This window comes from Ahaetulla prasina, chromosome 4 (assembly GCF_028640845.1).
Source record: "Ahaetulla prasina isolate Xishuangbanna chromosome 4, ASM2864084v1, whole genome shotgun sequence".
NCBI classification, from domain to species: Eukaryota; Metazoa; Chordata; class Lepidosauria; order Squamata; family Colubridae; genus Ahaetulla; species Ahaetulla prasina.
The window spans coordinates 26,387,145-26,407,841 of NC_080542.1; the positions used below are offsets into that span (position 1 = coordinate 26,387,145).

The 20,697-nt window shown below is 42.1% G+C and overlaps 1 protein-coding gene across 1 annotated transcript in view; it reads left to right on the plus strand.

The window, feature by feature from the left end:
- FLT3LG (fms related receptor tyrosine kinase 3 ligand) overlaps nucleotides 1–673 on the plus strand; it is a 38,652-nt gene extending 37,979 nt beyond the window's left edge. Inside the window, exon 9 of the transcript XR_009154823.1 lies at nucleotides 386–673. The gene's annotated coding sequence lies outside the window, so the exon portion shown is untranslated. The remainder of the gene's footprint in view (nucleotides 1–385) is intronic.
- Nucleotides 674–20,697: the final 20,024 nt, after the last annotated feature.

Here is a 20,697-nt window from a genome sequence, read left to right on the forward strand (position 1 = left end):
GAGGTCCATAATCAAGCCAATTCCAAATAGCCTTCCATTTACAATTGTATTTCTTCAATCAGGGAGGCTTGTAAGCAGTGGTGGGATTCAAATAATTTAACAACCGGTTCTCTGCCTTAATGATTTCTTCCAAGAACCAGTTCACCAAACTGCTCAGAAAGTTAACAACCGATTCTCCCGAAGTGGTGCAAACTGGCTGAATCCCACCACTGCTTGTAAGGGATTCCAGCAATTGCAACTCTAGTAGGCAAACCTGTCCTTCTTTCCTACTGTTTCCTCCATCTTTTTTTCATAATAGAATATTATTTTGAGGAAAGGGAACAAGACTACACAGAATATTAGTCAAATTTAGTAGAAGAATTTCTGTATTGCATTGTTCTTTCAGAATCCAATATGAGAAGGTTTAACTGCCATCCAAAGACTTTTTAAGAACTCAGGAGTTTATGAATACAGTCACATATGAATAAAATGAGGAATCACCACTTCCAGATTTCTGTTACAGAGGAACTAGAAAATCATAAGGACATGGAACCAACCATCACAGCTGCTAGCAACAAATGTTGTGATTTAACAAAACTCTTTGTAAAAAAGGAAAGTAACGGATGATTTCAAGAGACAAATTTTTTGTATGTCTAACCACAGTTGACAAAATAAATAAAGTATAAGTTTTAACACTGTACCAATAAAGGAGAATATTTGTACTCGGGGTTGAAAATGAGGGGTCCTTGGTGTTCTCTGAGCTTGGTTGTTTTCTAGCAAATGTTTCATTACCCAAACTAGGGATAATGGTGATGATGTTACCTAGTTTAGGTACTGAAACCTTTGCAAGAAAACAACCAAGTTCAGGGATACCAAGGACCCTTCATTTAACACTGTGAAAGTAGGAGAAAAACATGATCAGTGTTTCTCAATCTGGGCACTTCAACTTTGCTGACTGGGGAATTCTGGAAGCTGAAGTCCACACATCTTCAAGCTGCCCAGGTTGAAACACAATGATCTGTTCTAGATCATTTTTGCTATGCCTGATTTTATTTTTTTTTTTTTTTTTTTTTTTTATTCAAAAAGTTTTTATTAGTCAAAAAAGGTTTATACAAATACATATCAGGTATGGTAAATTTTCATTTTTCTTATCTAAAATAAGAATTTTACTCAAATTTTTTAACACATACAACAGCCATAAGGCAAGCAGGTGACACGAAGTAGCTAAGTTTGCAAATTTTAAATACGTAATAAAGAAGAGTCAAGAATAAACAGAATATCGTACAAAAGAGAATAAGGAAAACCAACACAATCCCAAATATCTTTATCACTTCCTAGTTTTGGATCTCAGAACTCTGGGTTCAGCCTGACCCAACTCCAGGGCCGCAACAGCGGCAGCCGCTTCAGCCCCATGATCTATAACCTCCCCTTCTTCAATTCCTGGGTCATCTGATTCCAGGAAGGCTTTGTGTTCCTCCACATAGGCCGTAGCCTCCGCAATTGTACTGATTTTTTTCGTAATGCCCTCCCGGAAAATCATCAATCCTCTGGCATCAGCCATCTGAAGCCCACTCCTTCTGGTACAATTTGCTTGACAAAAATAATATTTCTTTCTTTTTCACGCACCTGTCTGGGAATCTGCCTCAGAATGGCTATCTCCTGCCCCTGTAAATCAGTGCCCCACTCCTATGTTTTCTAAGAATTTCATCTCGCCTCTTCTCACAAATTTGACATGAACCTCTCTGGGAACTGCATGCGTGCATATTGTAATTAACTCTATAAACTCGATCCACATCCCAATTCATGAAATCAACACCTCTCCCAAGAAATTCTCCCAACAATTTAGTCACAACATCTCTCAAGTCTTCTTGGTCCACTTCTTCCAAATTTTGAAACCTAAGGAAATAAGACATTTTATCCATCTGTAGTCCAAGCACAGCATTGCCTGTCGACTCCGCTCTTTTCTGCACTGCCCGTATCTCACCCTCCAAACCTTCCACTTTCTGCTTGTTTTCTGCTGAAACTTGTTGAGTATCCTTTAAATCCTTTTGGATAGTCACAATTTCTGCTCTTATTTCATCCAATTTCTTGTCCATATTAGATAACTTTTCCAAAATTCTCCATCTCTCCAGCAGTTGGTCTCTGACCTTTGCCATTAAGGACAAAAAAATTCAAAATCCTCAGGCAGGCACAGTATCCTTGTAATTTCCTCCGGATCCACCAGGGGGCACTCACAGGAGCAACGAGTCCAGAGTACAGTTAGTCAACCAGGAAGCCGAAGGGAAGTGATGTCATCAAAATTCTCATAGTGAAGGCGGAAGCTGGACGCCACCACTGTTCCCCAGAAGGAGGGGGGGCCTCAAACCTTCCCTCCTAAATTTCTCCATCACCTCTTCTCTCCAGAGCTCCACAAAACCGGTAATCTTCTTATTTTAAGTTCTCCTCTCCAGAATAACTCGTGCTCCTTCCAACCGCAGGGGAGAAAACCCCCGCACTCCGGAGCACTCCACCACGCCACCGATATTCCCTTCCTTCTCCTCCTCAATTCTTCTCCGTGCCCTGTTCACCACCAGGCTGCTGCAGTTATAGATCCAATGCCCCGGTGTCACTGGGCACAGCGGCCCAGGCGACGACCAAAATAATGGCCGCGGCCTGTGGCCTCCGAACCCCGCCGAGCCTAGGACGCGCCAGCATCGGTCCCCACAGTCCTGTATGTCGGCTGGGAGACCCCTGGCGAGCCGTCCGTGCGGCAGGTGTCCTTTTCGGAACACCTGGCCCCTGAGGGCCTCGGCGGCGGCCGGATTCGGGCGCTGGAGGCAGGAGAAGCCTTCCAGACGTCCGTTGCCGCTGGATACCGGAAGTCGTCTCGCTATGCCTGATTTTATGTCTTAGTCATGATTCTCCTTCATTCCTAGCTAATGTTTTTCTAAAATCTTGGCTTGGATGTCCAAGAGAAACGGCAAGGGAGGAAAATAATGTGCACTATGATGGCATTGCTCAATGCAATGCTCAGCGCATTATGGCGGCATTGCTCAATTGCTCAATGACATTGTGATGCATGTAGCAAATAAAAGCTATTGTGGATTATGAGAAGGAAAAGTGATACTGAATTCTTATCTCTGTCACTGTGACACATTAGGCTGGCCCATCTTCTAAACCAGAGGTGGGGAACTATGGCCCTTTTATGACTTGTGGACTTCAACTCCCAGAATTCCTGAGCCAGCCTCAGGAATGGGGAGAAACAGACTCAAGCTCAATCCCTCCAAGACGGAGTGGCTGTGGATGTCGGCACCCCGGTACAACCGCAGCTGACTGTTGGGGGCGAGTTATTGGCCCCAACGGAAAGGGTGCGCAACTTGGGTGTCCTCTTGGATGGGCGGCTTGGATCGTTCGACGATCATTTGGCGGCCGTCTCCAGGAGGGCCTTTCACCAAGTACGCTTGGTTCGCCAGTTGCGCCCCTTCCTTGACCGGGATGCCTTATGCACGGTCACTCATGCTCTTGTCACTTCCCGTTTGGATTATTGCAATGCTCTCTACATGGGGCTGCCCTTGAAGTGCACCCGGAGGCTGCAGCTAGTCCAGAATGCAGCTGCACGGGTAATAGTGGGAGCAACTCGTTGCTCCCGTGTAACACCACTCCTGCGCAGTCTGCACTGGCTCCCTGTGGTCTTTTGGGTGCGCTTTAAGATTTTGATTACCACCTTTAAAGCGCTCCATGGCTTAGGGCCCAGGTACTTATGGGACCGCCTGCTGTTACCTTATGCCTCCCACCAACCCGTACACTCACACAGAGAGGGCTTTCTCAGGGTGCCGTCCGCCAAGCAATGTCGGCTGGCGGCCCCCAGTGGTAGGGCCTTCTCTGTTGGAGCTCCTATGCTTTGGAACGAACTTCCCCCTGGTTTACGTCAAGTGCCTGATCTTCGGACTTTTCGCCGTGAGCTGAAAATGCACCTATTTATTCAAGCGGGACTGGCTTAAAAGTTTTATTAAATTTTTAATTGGGGTTATTTATATTTTAGGGCTTTAAATTGTTTTAAATTCTGGCCGCCTTTGTAATATGTTTGGTTTTAATCTTGTTTTAATGTGTATATTGTGGGTTTTATTTGGCTGTACACCGCCCTGAGTCCTTCAGGAGAAGGGCGGTATAAAAATCTAATAAAATAAAATAAATAAATAATTCTGGGAGCTGAAGTCCACAAGTCATAAAACAGCCATAGTTCCCCACCTCTGTTCTAAACATTCAATTACTCTCTGTATTATGGATAAGCTAAATCTGGACCATTCAAGAATTCCCAGATTCAACTCCTTCCCAAATGTCCTTCACCTTTTGGTTTCAGCAGTGCAACTGCCACGCGGTGCCAAGGTAAAGGCTGAGCTTTTTCAGGATCTGCCATGTTTAGGCCAGAAAGATTGAAACGAGCCCTCTCCTCTTCTTGAAACTCCTCTGTCATGTTCAGCACCAAATCCGCACGCCTAGCTGCAGCCTCCCACTCATAATTTCTTATAGGATCATCCACGTTTAGATCAGAAATCCCAAATGGACTATCTTCTTCTTCCTGGATCAACTCGGTATTCTCAGTCTGGGTGGTGGAGACCGAGGGCTGAGTCTGGTTCTGCTGAGGCAGGGATGAATTGGCTGGAGAGTTGGTAACCGGACTGGAGTGCAGGAGAGATTTGGGATCTTGCGTGGATTCAGAGGACATTGGCGGCATGGATGACAATGTGGTGGGGAGAGATGAAGAAGAGGAGTAAAGGGATGTGCTTGATGACACATTAGCCCTTGCATAACTCAGACATATAAGTAACAACAGGCCAAGAGCAACACAAGGTAGATTCATTTTCAGACACACAAGGGAATTTCTATGGAGAAAAATAAAAATACTTACAATCAGTCACACATTGCATCTTCTAAAAGTTCTCAGTTGAACACACAAATCCTTTGCTTATCTTTTTCACACTTATAGGAGCTGATGTGGTTTGCCAATCAATGAAAAGCTATAGCCTTTTTCACTCGGCAATAATTAACACAATTTCAGTCACCTATGTCACTTGAATGTCATCAGGCAGCAACTTGAGGCCTAAGTATACTTCTCTGCAGTATCTCAAATGAATTATTTTAAATGGCTAGTCTACACATTGAATCTGCAAGCTGTGTTTCCTGGATTTCTGAAGCTCAGACTGCCAAAGTTATCCCTGGACAGACAAGCAAAATCCATACAGAAATCATGGAAATCAGGAATTGGGCAGTATTGAGCTTCAGGGTTTAGTGACCATGGTGTAGATCCGTGATGGCGAACCTATGGCACGCATGCTACAGGTAGTACGCAGTGCCCTCTGTGGGCACACAAGCCATCGCCCCAGTTCAGCTCTGCCACACATGCCAACATGCCTCCCACCAGCCAGCTGGTCATCGGGTCCATGATTGCTAGCAAAACAGTAGGAAATCTGCTGCCTAGGCTATTGTCAGATCCACTGAAGCTCAACACTGCCCAACAAATACTAGCTGTGAAAGCCTACACAATATCAGCAGTCTTGGGAATCTTAAACCTTGTAAAGACAGGGGGGGAAAAAACTTTGAATGAAGAACTCCCACAACCTCACAATGATAGCCAAGGGTTGCTGATTGCTGGAGGGGTGCACATGCAGAAAAACAAGAGGGAAATGAAGAAATGGAGAAACTGGAACAGAAAACTTCATTGTCGTGTCCTACTACTCCTCTGATAGCTGGGTCTGGGAAATCTATATAAAGCGTGGCCACAAAGCCTCTGCAGCTTTGCCAAATTCCTGTCAGAGTTCTCAGGGCAGGCAGGAATCCAAGGTGTGATTTCAGCAACCAGATGAGACTTTGCCTGACTGAAGGAATGCCAAAAAGCAGATCCTTTATATAGGCCATGGGGTGTGGCTCCATGACTCAGCACTTATCCAGGCCTGCCCCTTCCTTCCTTTTGCTGACGTCGCCTCTCCATTCTCTGGAAGCAGGGATCTGTCCACTTTTCGTCCTCCTGCTCAGCTGCCGGCAATTCTAGCTCGTGGCTGGCTTCGTGCTCACACGCTGTAGGGAGGTTTGTTTGCTCAGTCTGTCCGGGCATGGTGCCAGGGCTGGGGTCTGGAGACATGCCAGGCCATTCTTCTTCACTATCAGTCTCTGGCTCAGATAGCAGGAGATGGGAAGGGCCCGGCTGAGGAGAGGAGGGCGGGCGAGGCACAACATTCATCGAACATCAAGTACCGAGAAATATTTGTTTACCTTTTATATTTAGCAGTGTGAATTTAAAAACAACCTACATCTGTGCTGACGTATCTATGGTGCACATGCCCCAGGTGGCACACAGCATCACTCCAATCTTAGTGATATTTGTATGGCTATATAAGAATCCACATGTTACTTTTGATTAGAATTTTGCTTGGATGTAGGATTAAGCAGGATATTCTCTAAAGAGATCATAATTATCTTTTTCTGTGATTGTGAGTAGAGATGTACAGATGATTTTTGCCCTAGGAATTGAAAGATTCTCCAAGAATCATCAAATTGTCAAGTTGAAATAATTGTACTGAAGGTAAGTTTTATATTGCTAACAATGGTTGGATGATGCTATATAAATACTATAAATAGCTAAAATGGACTTGACCAATGTTTGAATTTACAGCTGTCCTCATCAGTGGACAAAAATCACATAAAATGAATAATTCTCCATCACTTCCACTAAAGAGATGTGGCAATAAAGATATAAGTGTAAGGAAAAAACCCACAATATTTTGGGAATTGGATTCAACCAAAAACATACAAGGGGGCTGAACTGGGTTTCTAAGAGTGTGAAGTTTTGTGCTACTATCAAAAAATCTGACATGAGAACTGTGAATATCGGAGTCTTAATCAATCTTCTACCTGTATACTTGTACATATATCATTATGAGTTACCATGTATATTCAAAGATGACCAGATTTGAGTAAGTAACAAAATCTTAAAGTCTCTCAAAGAATTTGCATTCAAACAAGCAAACTAGCTGGATGCTGGATTACAGAATAATAGAGTTGGAAGGGATCTTGGTCTCTAATCAACTTCCTGTTCAAGCAGAAGACCCATTCCACGCAAATGGCTGGAACCATTTTTAAATTTTAAAGGTTCTTTAAAACTTCCCATGGTTGTACATCCATAGCTTCTGAAGGCAAACTGTTGCACTGGTCAGAAAATTTCTCTTTAGTTCTAGGTTGGTTCTCTCCTTCATTACTTCTTGTCCTGCCCACAAGTGCTTTGAAGAATAGCTTGGCCCCTTCCTCTCTGTGGCAGCCCCTCAAGCATTAGAAGGCTACTATCATGTCATCCCTAGTCTTTTCTTCTTTAGACTAGACATGCCCAGTTCCTACAACCCTCTATTGTATACTTTAATTTCCACCCCCTTAATCACCTTTGTTGCGCTTCTCTGCACCCTTTCTAGAGTTTCAACATTTTTTTAAATCAAACTACCAGCCACTACCAGCAACACCTGGAAAATCCCTCTGGTTATGAAACCTTGCCTTTCACAAGAACCTTTAACAAGAGGTGATAACCCAGCCCTAGATACAAAAACAATGCCCCAACTCTCCTGAGTAACAACAGTGGCCTCAGAGTGGTTTATTGTTTACACAGCTTTCATCACCCATTTCCTCCTGCCCATTATCATAAACAAACTTCTCTATTTCTAAATGGCTTTCAAAATATAGACATTTAGGGAATGCTATTGGAGAAGGTGAGCGTTGGTGCAAAAAGCAAAGTTTCTTTATGACTTTGTCTCTTTGTGAATTGGAAAGCCATACATTTCAATTTTCTCTCTCTTTATAGTCCAGTTTGTCTGTGAGAAGGATAGATTTCTCATCTATTAACCTTCAGTTCCCTTCTGAAGCTATACAGAAACAAAATCCTGTATCAACTCACTTCAGAATAAACCCCGCTGAACTGAAATTATTTCTGAGTAGATCAGCAGCAGATTACGTGAATCAATGTTTTTCTTCTGATCAATTGCATGTTTTTAAACTATAAAACTGCAGCTCGTCGGATATTTATTTTGCCTTTCTAAAAGCCACATAGTCTGGATTTGATGAACAAGGTACAAAGAATTTCTAAATATTTAAAATCCTACCACTATTCCAAAATTTATAATTTTTATTTAAGTTTATTTAAGTTTATTATATTATTATAATTATAATTATAATTATAATTATATATATATATATATATATATATATATATATATATATATATATATATATATATATATATATATATATATATATATATATATGAACATAAAGTTAGTTTTTAATTTTGGTTAGACTATTTTTTAAAATGTATGTATGTAAGTATGTATAAGAAAATTCAGGACCGTATTTGTTGGAAACATGCAGGAGAAGCCTTCATCCTGCAATGGATAGACAATGGCTAAAATGATGATGATATAAAATCATTGCAGGATGAAGGCCTCTCCTGCATGTTTCCAAAAATACGGTCTTGAGCTTTCTTATACATACCTACATACACCTACATACATAATACATACATACATACATACATACATACATTTTTTAAAAATAGTCTAACGAAAACTCAAAAACCAACTTGAAAAAAGACGCAAACTTTCTCATTAAAACTCTATCGTGGAAATGTTCAGCATCTCTGCAGAATTGCTAGTTTGAAAGGCAGAAAAGCCCCAAAAGTTCTAAAGAGCTGACAGTGTACATACCATCCAATAGAAAGTGAGTCTTCTGATACGGCCACTCGCCTAAGGAAAAGAAATTGATCCAGGTAACCTAAAACCTGCAGCCAGGTAGAAAAGCATGAACAGTTTGCAGCCAGGTAGAAAAGTATGAATGTGTAGGAAAAAAAGAAAAGCTCCACCCACACCCCGCAATTTACCAAGCTCCCTTTATCTCAAGGGAAAGACGAAGCTGACAGATTATGAGTCCCAAGAGAGAAAGGCTTAGCAACACACTTGTTTGAGGAGATTATCCCAGATTTCCCAGAAAGGCACTTCTGGTTTTCATGTTCCATCATCTCTCTGCTCTAATCAGATATATTATTAGTAGGTAGAAATAAATGGGCTTATTGCCTATTCCTTCGGGAAGAAACGTAACAACTTCTCCACTGCAAAAACATATGGACTACAAATCTTGATCAAGGCAAAACAATAGATGCAATTTACATAGACTTCTGTAAAGCTTTTGACTCAGAAGTACATGATAAACTTCTCCTAAAAATAAAATCTATGGCATCTCAGGACCCCTCCACAATTGGATAACAGCTTTCCTGTCAAACAGACAACAAGTGGTCAAAATTGGCAATGCTCTATCAAATCCTGTTCCTGTCAAAAGTGGCGTTCCCCAAGGCAGCGTTCTTGGACCAACACTCTTCATATTATACATTAATGATCTCTGTGACCATATTACAAGTAATTGTGTTCTCTTTGCTGACGATGTCAAACTATTTAACACCACCAACAATACAGCTACCCTTCAAAAAGACCTTGACTTTATATCTGAATGGTCTAAAACTTGGCAACTCCAAATCTCAACCAGCAAATGCTCAGTCTTACATACTGGAAAAAAGAACCTAAACACTAAGTACAAGCTTGATGGACATTACCTTACAGATGACCCCCACCTTGTTAAAGACCTTGGAGTTTTCATATCAAATGATCTAAGTGCCAAAGCCCACTGCAACTACATCACAAAAAAGGCTTTAAGAGTTGTAAACCTAATCTTGCGTAGCTTCTTCTCCAAAAACACTACACTACTAACCAGAGCATATAAAACATTCGCTAGACCAATTCTTGAATACAGCTCAACTGTCTGGAACCCATACCACATTTTGGACAGTACAATTGAACGTGTCCAGAAATATTTTACAAGAAGAGTTCTCCACTCCTCTGAATACAACAAAATACCTTATGCCACCAGACTTGAAATCCTGAGTTTAGAAAACGTAGGACTCCGCTGCCTTCGACATGATCCGAGTTTAACTCATAGAATCATGTATTACAATGTCCTTCCTGTCGAAGACTACTTCAGCTTCAATTGCAACAATACACGAGCACACAATAGATTTAAGCTTAATGTTAACCGCTCCAATCTTGATTGCAGAAAATATGACTTCAGTAACAGAGTTGTTAATACTTGGAATACACTACCTGACTCTGTGGTCTCTTCCCAAAATCCCCAAAGCTTTAACCAAAGACTATCTACCAGTGACCTCACCCCATTTCTAAGAGGTTTGTAAGGGGCGTGCATAAGAGCACAAACGTGCCTACCGTTTCTGTCCTATTGTTTCTTTTTGTTATATCCAATTAATATAGTTATTTCATACTCATACATATATATGCTTATATATTGTATAGTTATTTCATGCTTATGCTTATATATACTGTGTGACAAAATAAAATAAAAAAAGGCACCAAGCTAGGAAAAAACACTCCAATTCTACATGATGTGTGTATTGTGAAAAATGGTGTTCAGATGTGTTTCTTTGGGGGGGGGAGAGCAAGGAGATTAGACAGGAGACCGCTAATTGGAGTCTGAAAAACTGCATAAAAGTTAGTCTAAATTGGGGCACTTTCTCTCTGATAGCTGGACTAGAACCTCTTTTTATCTTCTCATCAGCATTCATAGGACATACACAGAGTATCAAGATGAGGGAGGATCTTCATGTGGTTCTTAGTGATCTCTGAGCTTGGCTTGCAGATGTTTCATGACCCAACTAGGTAACATCATCAGTGCTAGAGAGAGGTGGGCTTGCTCTCTGTTTATATACAAGCAGCTTGCCCTGTCAAAGTGTTCTTGATCTTCTGCACCAAAATAATCAAGTTCAGAGAGTACCAAGTTCAATCCTGAGCTACAAATATTCTCTTCTGTCAATCTACAAATATCCTTTTGGAAGAGAGATGCCTCCTGATTGAATGGCAAATGGATGCTTTCAGAATGGCTAATTTTGAATGAAATATATGACTACTCTTCAAAGGTAGCCATGGTAGAGATTCATACCTGAATACTATCCTAAGCCATGATAGAGTTTGAGTTTGGCCAAGGGGTCTATTGAACCCAATTACCCAATGGTATTTATACATCATGCTTTAGGGCTAAGCAAAAACATGAACATAGGTGATTAGTACAAATGCTGGAGAAAAAATATCTGTTTTCACAACTACACAACATGCAAATATCCCTGCTATCATTTGATGCTGTGGTTGAACATTCATCCATTTAAGAAATAAGAGTCAATTGCCAGCCCAATCAACTTTTTAATGGAAAGGAAACCAGATCTTTTAAACTGATTTTAAACTAGGATTTGAAATAATTTGTAAGAGGATGGTGGTTGTCATTCTTCTAATGATCAGTGTAGAAACTAATACATCCATAGAAAGAAACAAATGAGAAATACTTTATCATGGAAGAGACTGTGCCGTATTTATTTTTTTATTTATTTATTTTATTTGATTTTTATACCGCCCTTCTCCCGAAGGACTCAGGGCGGTGTACAGGCAGAAGTAAAAAAGACAATACAATGTACAATTTAAAATGTAAATTAAAAAACTTATTATAATTAGCCCGAAACTTTAAAATATATAAAAAACTAAAATCCCATTTAAAATTGATATTAAAAATTTAAGAAAATTTAAAAGATCAATAAAATTCAAGCCAGCCCCGCGCGAATGAAAAGATGTGTCTTCAGTTCGCGGCGGAAGGTCCGAAGGTCAGGTATTTGGCATAAACCCGGGGGAAGCTCATTCCAGAGTGTGGGAGCCCCCACAGAGAAGGAACTTCCCCTGGGGGCCGCCAGCCGACATTGCTTGGCGGACGGCACCCTGAGAAGTCCCTCTCTGTGAGAGCGTACAGGTCGGTGGGAGGCATGAGGTAACAGCAGGCGGTCCCGTAAGTACCCAGGCCCTAAGCCATGGAGCGCTTTAAAGGTCGTAACCAAAACCTTAAAGTGCACTCGAAAGGCCACAGGTAGCCAGTGCAGTCTGCGCAGGAGTGGTGTTATGTGGGAGCTACGAGTAGCTCCCTCTATCACCCGCGCAGCTGCATTCTGGACTAACTGAAGCCTCCGAGTGCACCTCAAGGGGAGCCCCATGTAGAGAGCATTACAATAATCCAAGCGAGAGGTAACGAGCGCGTGAGTGACTGTGCACAAGGCATCCCGATCAAGGAAGGGGCGCAACTGCCGAACCAGGCGAACCTGGTGGAAGGCCCTCCTGGAGACGGCCGTCAAATGATCTTCAAACGACAGCCGTTCATCCAGGAGGACACCTAAGTTGCGCACCCTATCCTTTGGGGCCAATAACTCGCCTCCAACAGTCAGCTGCGGCTGCAGCTGACTGAATCGGGATGCCGGCATCCACAGCCACTCCGTCTTGGAGGGATTAAGCTTGAGCCTGTTTCTCCCCATCCAGACCCGTACGGCCTCCAAACACCGGGACAGCACTTCAACAACTTCATTGGGGTGGCCCGGGGTGGAAAAGTACAGCTGGGTGTCATCAGCGTACTGCTGATATCTCACCCCGAAGCCACTGATGATCTCGCCCAATATGGCTTCATATAGATGTTGAACAGAAGGGGCGAGAGAATCGACCCCTGCGGCACCCCACAAGTGAGGCACCTCGCGGTCGACCTCTGCCCCCTTGTCAACACCGTCTGCGACCGGTCAGAGAGATAGGAGGAGAACCACCGATACACGGTGCCTCCCACTCCCAATCCCCCCAACCGGCGCAGCAAGATACCATGGTCGATGGTATCAAAGGCCGCTGAGAGATCTAATAGGACCAGGGCAGAGGAATAACCCCTGTCTCTGGCCCTCCAGAGATCATCCACCAATGCGACCAAAGCTGTCTCCGTGCTGTATCCGGGTCGGAAGCCGGACTGGAACGGGTCTAGATAGACGGATTCATCCAGGTATTGGGGTAGCTGTCGCGCCACAGCACTCTCTACAACCTTCGCAACAAAGCGAAGGTTGGAGACTGGACGATAATTACCCAAAATAGCTGGGTCCAAAGAGGGCTTCTTGAGGAGGGGTCTCACCACCGCCTCTTTCAAGGCGGCAGGGAAGACCCCTTCCAACAAAGAAGCATTGATAATCCTCTGGAGCCAGCCTCGTGTCACCTCCTGAGTGGCCAGTACCAGCCAGGAAGGGCACGGGTCCAGTAAACATGTAGTGGCGTGAAGCCTCCCCAACAACCTGTCCACGCCCCTCGGAGCCACAGGGTCAAACTCATCCCAAGCAGACTCAACAAGACGTGCCTCCTCTCCCTCGCTTGGATCATTCCAATTTCGGTCCAGACCATCCCGGTGCTGAGCGATTTTATCGTATAGATAACCACTAAACTCCTCGGCACGTCCCTGCAACGGGTCATCCCGCACCTCCTGATGAAGGAGGAGCGGTCACCAAACAGGGCGGCCGGGCGGTTATCTGCCGACGCAATGAGGGTGGAGGCGTGAGCGCCTCGCCTCCCTCATTGCCACTAGGTAGGTCCTAGAATAGGTCCTAACTAGTGTCCGATCAGCTTCGGAACGGCTGGACCTCCAGGTGCTCTCTAGGCATCTTCTCCGGCGTTTCATCTCCCTCAGCCCCTCGGAGAACCAAGGGGCCGGACGAGATCTGCGCCGGGTCAGAGGCCGCAAAGGCACGACACGGTCCAAGGCCCCAGCCGCGGCCTGTTCCCAGGCCACGACTAGTTCCTCAGTCGTGCCGTGGGCCAGATCCTCAGGAAATGGCCCAAGCTCCGTCAGGAACCTCTCGGGGTCCATCAGGCGCCTGGGACGGAACCAACGACTTCCCTGTTCGGAAGTCTAGACGAAGGAGGAAATGATCGGTCCATGACCTTGGTTCTGTTACTATATCATCTAATACCAGATCATTTAACCACTGTCCAGAGATATAAATCAAATCCAGCGTGCCTCCCCCTATGTGCGTAGGGCCATCATTTACTCGAATCAGGTCCAAGGCCGTCATGGAGGCCTGGAACTCCCGAGCTGCAGTTGATAACAGGCCAGCTGATGGCAGGTTGAAATCCCCCATGACTATAAGTCTGGGGGTCTCAACCGCCACAGCGGCGAGTACCTCCAACAGCTCGGGGAGGGCTGTGGTCACGCAGCAAGGAGCCAGGTACGCGATCAACAAGCCCAACTGATTCCTATGGCCCCACCTCACATAGAGGGATTCACAGCCGGCAATCTGAGGAACAGTGGCCTCCCTCGGCTCTAGATCTTCCTTAATGACAACCGCCACCCCTCCACCCCTACCTTGGGCCCTCGGCTGATGAAATGCTCGGAAACCTGGAGGGCACAGCTCAACAAGGGGACCCCCCCCCCTCTGGACCCAATCAGGTCTCCGTAATGCCCATAAGGTCCGCGGACTCCCCCTGAATAAGATCGCAAATCAGGGGAGCTTTGTTAGTATAATAAACAAACTAATAAAAACCTGAAATACTCAAACTATAAAAAAAGATACAAGGTAAATTTAGTAGCAGAATAATCTAAAAACAGCATGTTTATATTTTTCTGAGTTTGCAGAGATCACAGAGAACCAACAATAGTCTTCCTGGCCATTAACAGCCTTCCTGGCTATTAGCTGAACACAGGATATGGACATGTGCTAATGAGTGCTTTTTTGCTGGTTAGTATTGAATGTTTCCATTTTATGTCTAAACACAATTCCCTCCGCTAAATAACCAAAGAAAATAGAATGATAACAATTTGTGGGTTGGACATACGGGGGAAAAAATCTTACTTGCCTTGCTTCCTCCTAAATGAAGCCTGAAGTGGCTTATGTACTTCTGATCCACATAACACACTAAGCCAAAAATGGAGCAAACCAAATCCTGGTTTAGCATGACCTATAGCAGGAGTGTCAAACTTGCGTCATTATGGTGGCGTGACGTGACATATCAGGACTTTTTCCCCTTTTGCTTAACTGGGTGAGGTCAGCAGCACATGACGCATCTGTGGGCCACAAGTTTGACGCCCCGATCTATAATCTAACCTTTGAATAAATTAAGTTTTTCTCAAAAGTCATAGCGCATGTGTTTGAAAAAGCATCATCCACATTCAAGAAAGGAAGCAGCATTAAGCTAAAAAAGAAGAAGATGAATTTCAAAGAAAAAATGGGATAAGTTCTAGTGAACACCTGTACCCACAACCACATTATGCATATTGTTGTCAGACTCCAAATACCAAAAAAGACACACTCAGGTTCTTTTAAGCAGTTTCCTTTATTATTGCTCAACTATAGACAGAAATCTTGCCAAAATAGATGAAAGAGAAAAAAAGACAGAGCCTGGAGGTAGAATCCAGAGAGGAATCGATCTGGAGTCCTTATGTTCCCACAATTATCCAAGTCCAGACTTCCTTTAATTCCATTAGTTCTTATCTATCGCCAATTTAGTGCTGACCATTAATTGATTAGATTCTTGCATATAGGCTTGAGCAATAAATCAGTTTAATTGGAACTTAACATGTGATCTTGATCACCTGACATTAAAGCAACTATTTGCATAATTAAAGATATATTCCGAGAACTTCTAAGGAGGAGAACTTCTTGAACCTCTTCCTCCCATCCGAACTATCTAAACTTTTGTGTCTCTTGCTCCGCAGGAATGCGGCCCCTCCCTCATGGGAATCCAGACTACATACCACCACAATGAGTCACAATCATCGTTGTTTAAGACGATCAGCTTGTCGACTGAAAGGTCGGCAGTTCAGCAGTTCGAATCTCTAATGCCATTTAATGGGATGAGCTCCCGTTGTCCCAGCTACTGCCAACCTAGCATTTCGAAAGCATGCAAAAAATGCAAGTAGAAAAATAGCACCACCTTTGGTGGGAAGGTAACAGCGTTCCATGCGCCTTCATGCCAGCCATATGATCATGGAGACGTCTTCAGACAGCTCTGGCTCTTCGGCTTTGAAACAGAGATGAGCACCACCTCCTAGAGTCGGGAACAACTACCACATATGTGTGAGGGGAATCTTTACCTTTTATGGCTGCTTATGTTAAAACACAATTTTGGGCATCTCACAATAACAATAGAATCCAAAATTATAAGACCGTAAAACGTGTAACCAAAGCAGGACCTGGTGCCTCAGTCATTCCCTAGAGATGTGGCACAACCCAGATATCCTCATTCTATCCAGATCTTGATGGCCTTCTGAAAGGCTAAAAGGGTTGCTAGAGGTAGGATGTTCCATAAGGTAGGGGCAGTCATGGAAAAGGAACACTTTCAAGGTCCTGCTAAATGGCAAGATTTCAGGGAAGAGACTTGAGAAGATTGATGGCTTAATATTAATGTTATTAAAGAAAAAGGAAAACAAAAAGACCTACCAATAAGTAGAAAAGTATGCTCATCTCATTATTTCTAGCCATAAGTTAATTTCCTCTTTCCAGTTTATGCTTGGTTTGGTTCCTGTATAGGCTAAAGACTTAAAAGTTCTTTAATCTAATGTGAAAGAAATGTGTCTGTACATTTATATGAGTGTGTCTGAATAGTACATATGTGGGAGAGGGAGGGAGAGAACTAGCTAAAAGTCAAACACCCACTCTCTGAGAAAAGTTTATGCCAAACTGAACTGCATATCTGAAGGTGGTGCCCAGGGCCATTAATTTATCAGCATAGTTTCATATCTGGCTATGCATCTCTGGTCTGACAGCCTAATTAGCCCTATTGAGATCAACATTTTCTGCTGTCTTACTATTGAGAACTTTAGAGAAGATGACACATTGCTTGGCTTCTTTTCAGAAAGATCACCATCTCCATGCCTGATTAAGAGATTAATTTTTTAAAAATGGAAGCCCTTTTTGCTTGGAAAAAATCAATTTCTTGTCTAAGTTAGAAGGCTCTGTCTCAAAGAACCAGAGGCTTGGAATGTTTCCCTATTTTCTAATTTCTCAATTCCTATTCCCAAAGTTAGCATCCAGAAGTTGTTGGCCAATTACTTGGACCTCAAACCCTTCGGTAGGTGTCACTACTAATGAGCTGATAAGAAAAATATTATCATGGGAAATTTGGCAAAAAAAGAACCCATAAATCCAAACACCTACAACAAATATTTAAAACATATAATACTTTCATAAGGACTGTATAATTCAGCTTCTAGCAAGAAAAAAGACCTTAAAAGTCTCCCGTTTAGAAGGCTAATCCACTTTCCAAAACAATTCTAATAAAAAAATAGTAAGTCAGGAAATGTCAAAAATCATTGAGTCAGAAGGTACCCCCTATCAAAAGAGAACCTCTCTTATGAAAGAAAGAAAGAAAGAAAGAAAGAAAGAAAGAAAGAAAGAAAGAAAGAAAGAAAGAAAGGAGGGAGGGAGGGAGGGAGGGAGGGAGGGAGGGAGGGAAGGAAGGAAGGAAGGAAGGAAGGAAGGAAGGAAGGAAGGAAGGAAGGAAGGAAGGAAGAGGATCCATCTCTGACAAGTCCCTATGCATTTTTTTCAAAGTCTTAGAAACCAGGAATCCTTCCAAATTTCCTTAAAAGATGTCTATGCTATACAGGTGGTCCTCAACTTACAGCAATTCATTTAGTGACTGTTCAAAGTTACTTCAGAACTAAAAAAGTTATTTATGTCCATTTTTCACGCTTACAACTTTTGTAGCATCCACATGATCATGTGATCAGTTGCTTGGCAATTGGTTCATATTTATGATGGTTGAAGTATCCCAGGGTCATGTGATCACTTTTGCAACCTTTTGACAAGTAAAATCAATGGGAAATCAGATTCACTTAATATCTGTGTTATTAACGTATCAACTGCAGTAATTCACTTAATAACTGTGGCAAAAAAGGTTGTAAAATGGGGCAAAATTCATTTAACAAATATCTCACTTAACAACAGAAATTTTGGGGTCAATTGTGGTCATAAATCAAGGACAACCTGTACTAGTGGGGAAATGGCTGAAATCGAACTATTGTAAACCCATCTTAGGAACTGAATCATGAAGATGTTTGCAATTGGGCACTAGAGGGAACTAAAGGATGAGGCAGAAAAGAGTCAGTGTCTTATCTCAAAAAAGAATTCTTCAAAAAAACATGTTTCTGAATCATGGATTGAGATTTTAATTAATAATTAAACTTTAAACAAACTTTTAGAACATGATGAGAAAAACTTCAAAATATTTTTACCTGATACAGATATTATCGAGTTTGAAAGCATGGAAGACAACAATATTGAGATTACCAACATGGGAATACAAAAGACAATTCAAGAAAACAATCTGGAGATGGAACAATTATGACAAGAAATTCTGACAATGCCTCTTTATAGGATTTATAAAGTACATTGATAAAAGCTTTGAAGAATCCTTTTGAATACCAAAGAGTAATGAATGACCAAATCCTGTGATGCCACAGGAATGATTTAAAGGTCAAGATCGTGCAGACGAAAAAAGAAGGACTATAACATTGGACTATTTGATCAGGGATTAATAATTTGTTTGATACGTCTGATTAATGGATTTTTGCTGAAGTGGTTGGAGATTTCTGGACTGCGTCTAGATAAAAGTTAGGTTATGGGGAGAAGAGGGTTTTTTTAACTGTAATTTTAAAAAAGGTGAAAAGTCAGTATGTGACTCAGAAATATGAGAACAAACAACATTCAGACTAATTTGCATCTCATGAAAAGGTATTTAAAGACCTGTGTTTTGACAGACAAGCACAATTCAAAACGCACTGATGATGTCTCCTTGAATGGTGATGAAACGTTTGCACCCAAATTGCCAAGCTTGGAGCTCAAACCAACAGCCTAGCTTACATTAGTTTTTACTATGTGAAAGAACAATTTAAATTAAAAAATTTTTTTAAAAAAAGAAGAATCCCTGGGGAGGTCTTGTGGGGACAAATGACACACTGCATTATGATATCATTGCCTAAATGTGACATTTATGCGATGGCACCACAACGTTTGTGACATCATCGTGGTTTGCGCCAAATTCCTAGGGAGCTTTGTCTGACTTTAAAACATAATGCTGCTTCGCTCCTGAAATAGGCAGAACACAAAATACTTCAGGACCATTGGATTGTTCTCCAGCTAGATGAGTCTATCCTCTCAGGACTTTGCGCAGTATAATGTCCTGTTTTCACAAGCTTCGCCATCTTACTCTGCCCACAGCGATATCCGCTGCAACTTATTAGTGTGTCTGTGCTAATGAAGTCAATATTAATGAGGCTGCAATAGAAGTAGGACCATACAGCCATCTACTTTCTATTGACAGGCCAGCAGTGAGTCACCTTATAGTATGAAAGAGGTTTTCATTAGTGCGATGTTGACAAGACCTTTCAAGCAGGGTCAATCCAATACAAATAGTTCAATAACTATTTGAGAATGAAGTAAGGGAGCTATCTAAATCCCCTGCCTTGTTAATGTTCATCTTATCTCCTTCCCTCATAGAGCCCCACTTTAAAAAACCTGCTAGTTATTATGTCTGACTTTCACACTTATGACCAAGTTCAGAAAATATGCTACTATGCCATGGCAGGTTTAACCAAGCAAGGAAATATTATTAAGCCATTAATGGCAATTTACTTATAAACCATAATAGTTGGCTTGACATAAAACATTAATATTTAATTATTTTATGGCTTCATTTAATGCATGACTCCAACCTTTCTGCTTTTCCATCAATCTCTTTCTCTTTGTAGTGTGTGTGCTGATTTTTTTTCATGTTCCTTAATATTATGATCTGTCTTTTAAAGTTTAATAAATTATTCTTGTGATGGCTAGTTGCACAGTTATCCAGATATTTAAACAACATTTGGCATTTTTATCTACCTATTGAGTCCTTCCCAAAACCTGGGATAGTTTCATTTGATGATGTTAAAAGTATAGTCACAGGATGATCGAAGTAAAGTTGCCAGTGATTTTTGTCAGTGCTGGTGGTGTTCAAATGGTGCCCTAGATATTTATGGTTATGCATGGGTAATTTACAATTAGATTCACAGCCTAAGACTGATGGAAACTTAATAATTCAAGTCCTAGCCAACGATCTAAGAATTATCTTATTATGTCTCAAAAAATAGGCAGATGCATATTTTTATTATTTATTTTATTATGGTTTGTCTCACAGTCAACTAAATGTATACTTGGCATTTTTATAGACTAGAATAGAATTTTTTATTGGCCAAGTGTTATTGGACACAAAAGGAATTTGTCTTGGTGCATATTTATTTTATTTTATTTATTTTATTAAATTTCTATACCGCCCTTCTCCCGAAGGACTCAGGGCGGTGTACAGACAAAATAAAACACAGAATATGTACAATTAAAAGAATTTAAAATGAACTATTACTATGCGGCCGATAATTAAAACATTTAAAAATTTAAAATATTATTAAAACCCCAATTTAAAAGCAACTATTTATGCCAGTCCTGCTTGAATGAATAAATATGTTTTAAGCTCACGACGAAAGGTCCGAAGATCAGGCACTTGACGTAAGCCAGGGGGGAGTTCGTTCCAGAGTGTTGGTGCTCCCACAGAGAAGGCCCTACTCCTGGGGGCCGCCAGCCGACATTGTTTGGCGGACGGCACCCTGAGAAGGCCCTCTCTGTGAGAGCGTACGGGTCGGTGGGAGGCATAATTTGCATATGTTTGAAAGCGATTACATGCTCCGGCCCCTCAGTCCCTACCCGTTCCTCGGGCAGCCATGATCCTCAGAGCTTGGATCTTCGGTTGATGTTATGTAATGCCCGGTCCGTGGTCAATAAAG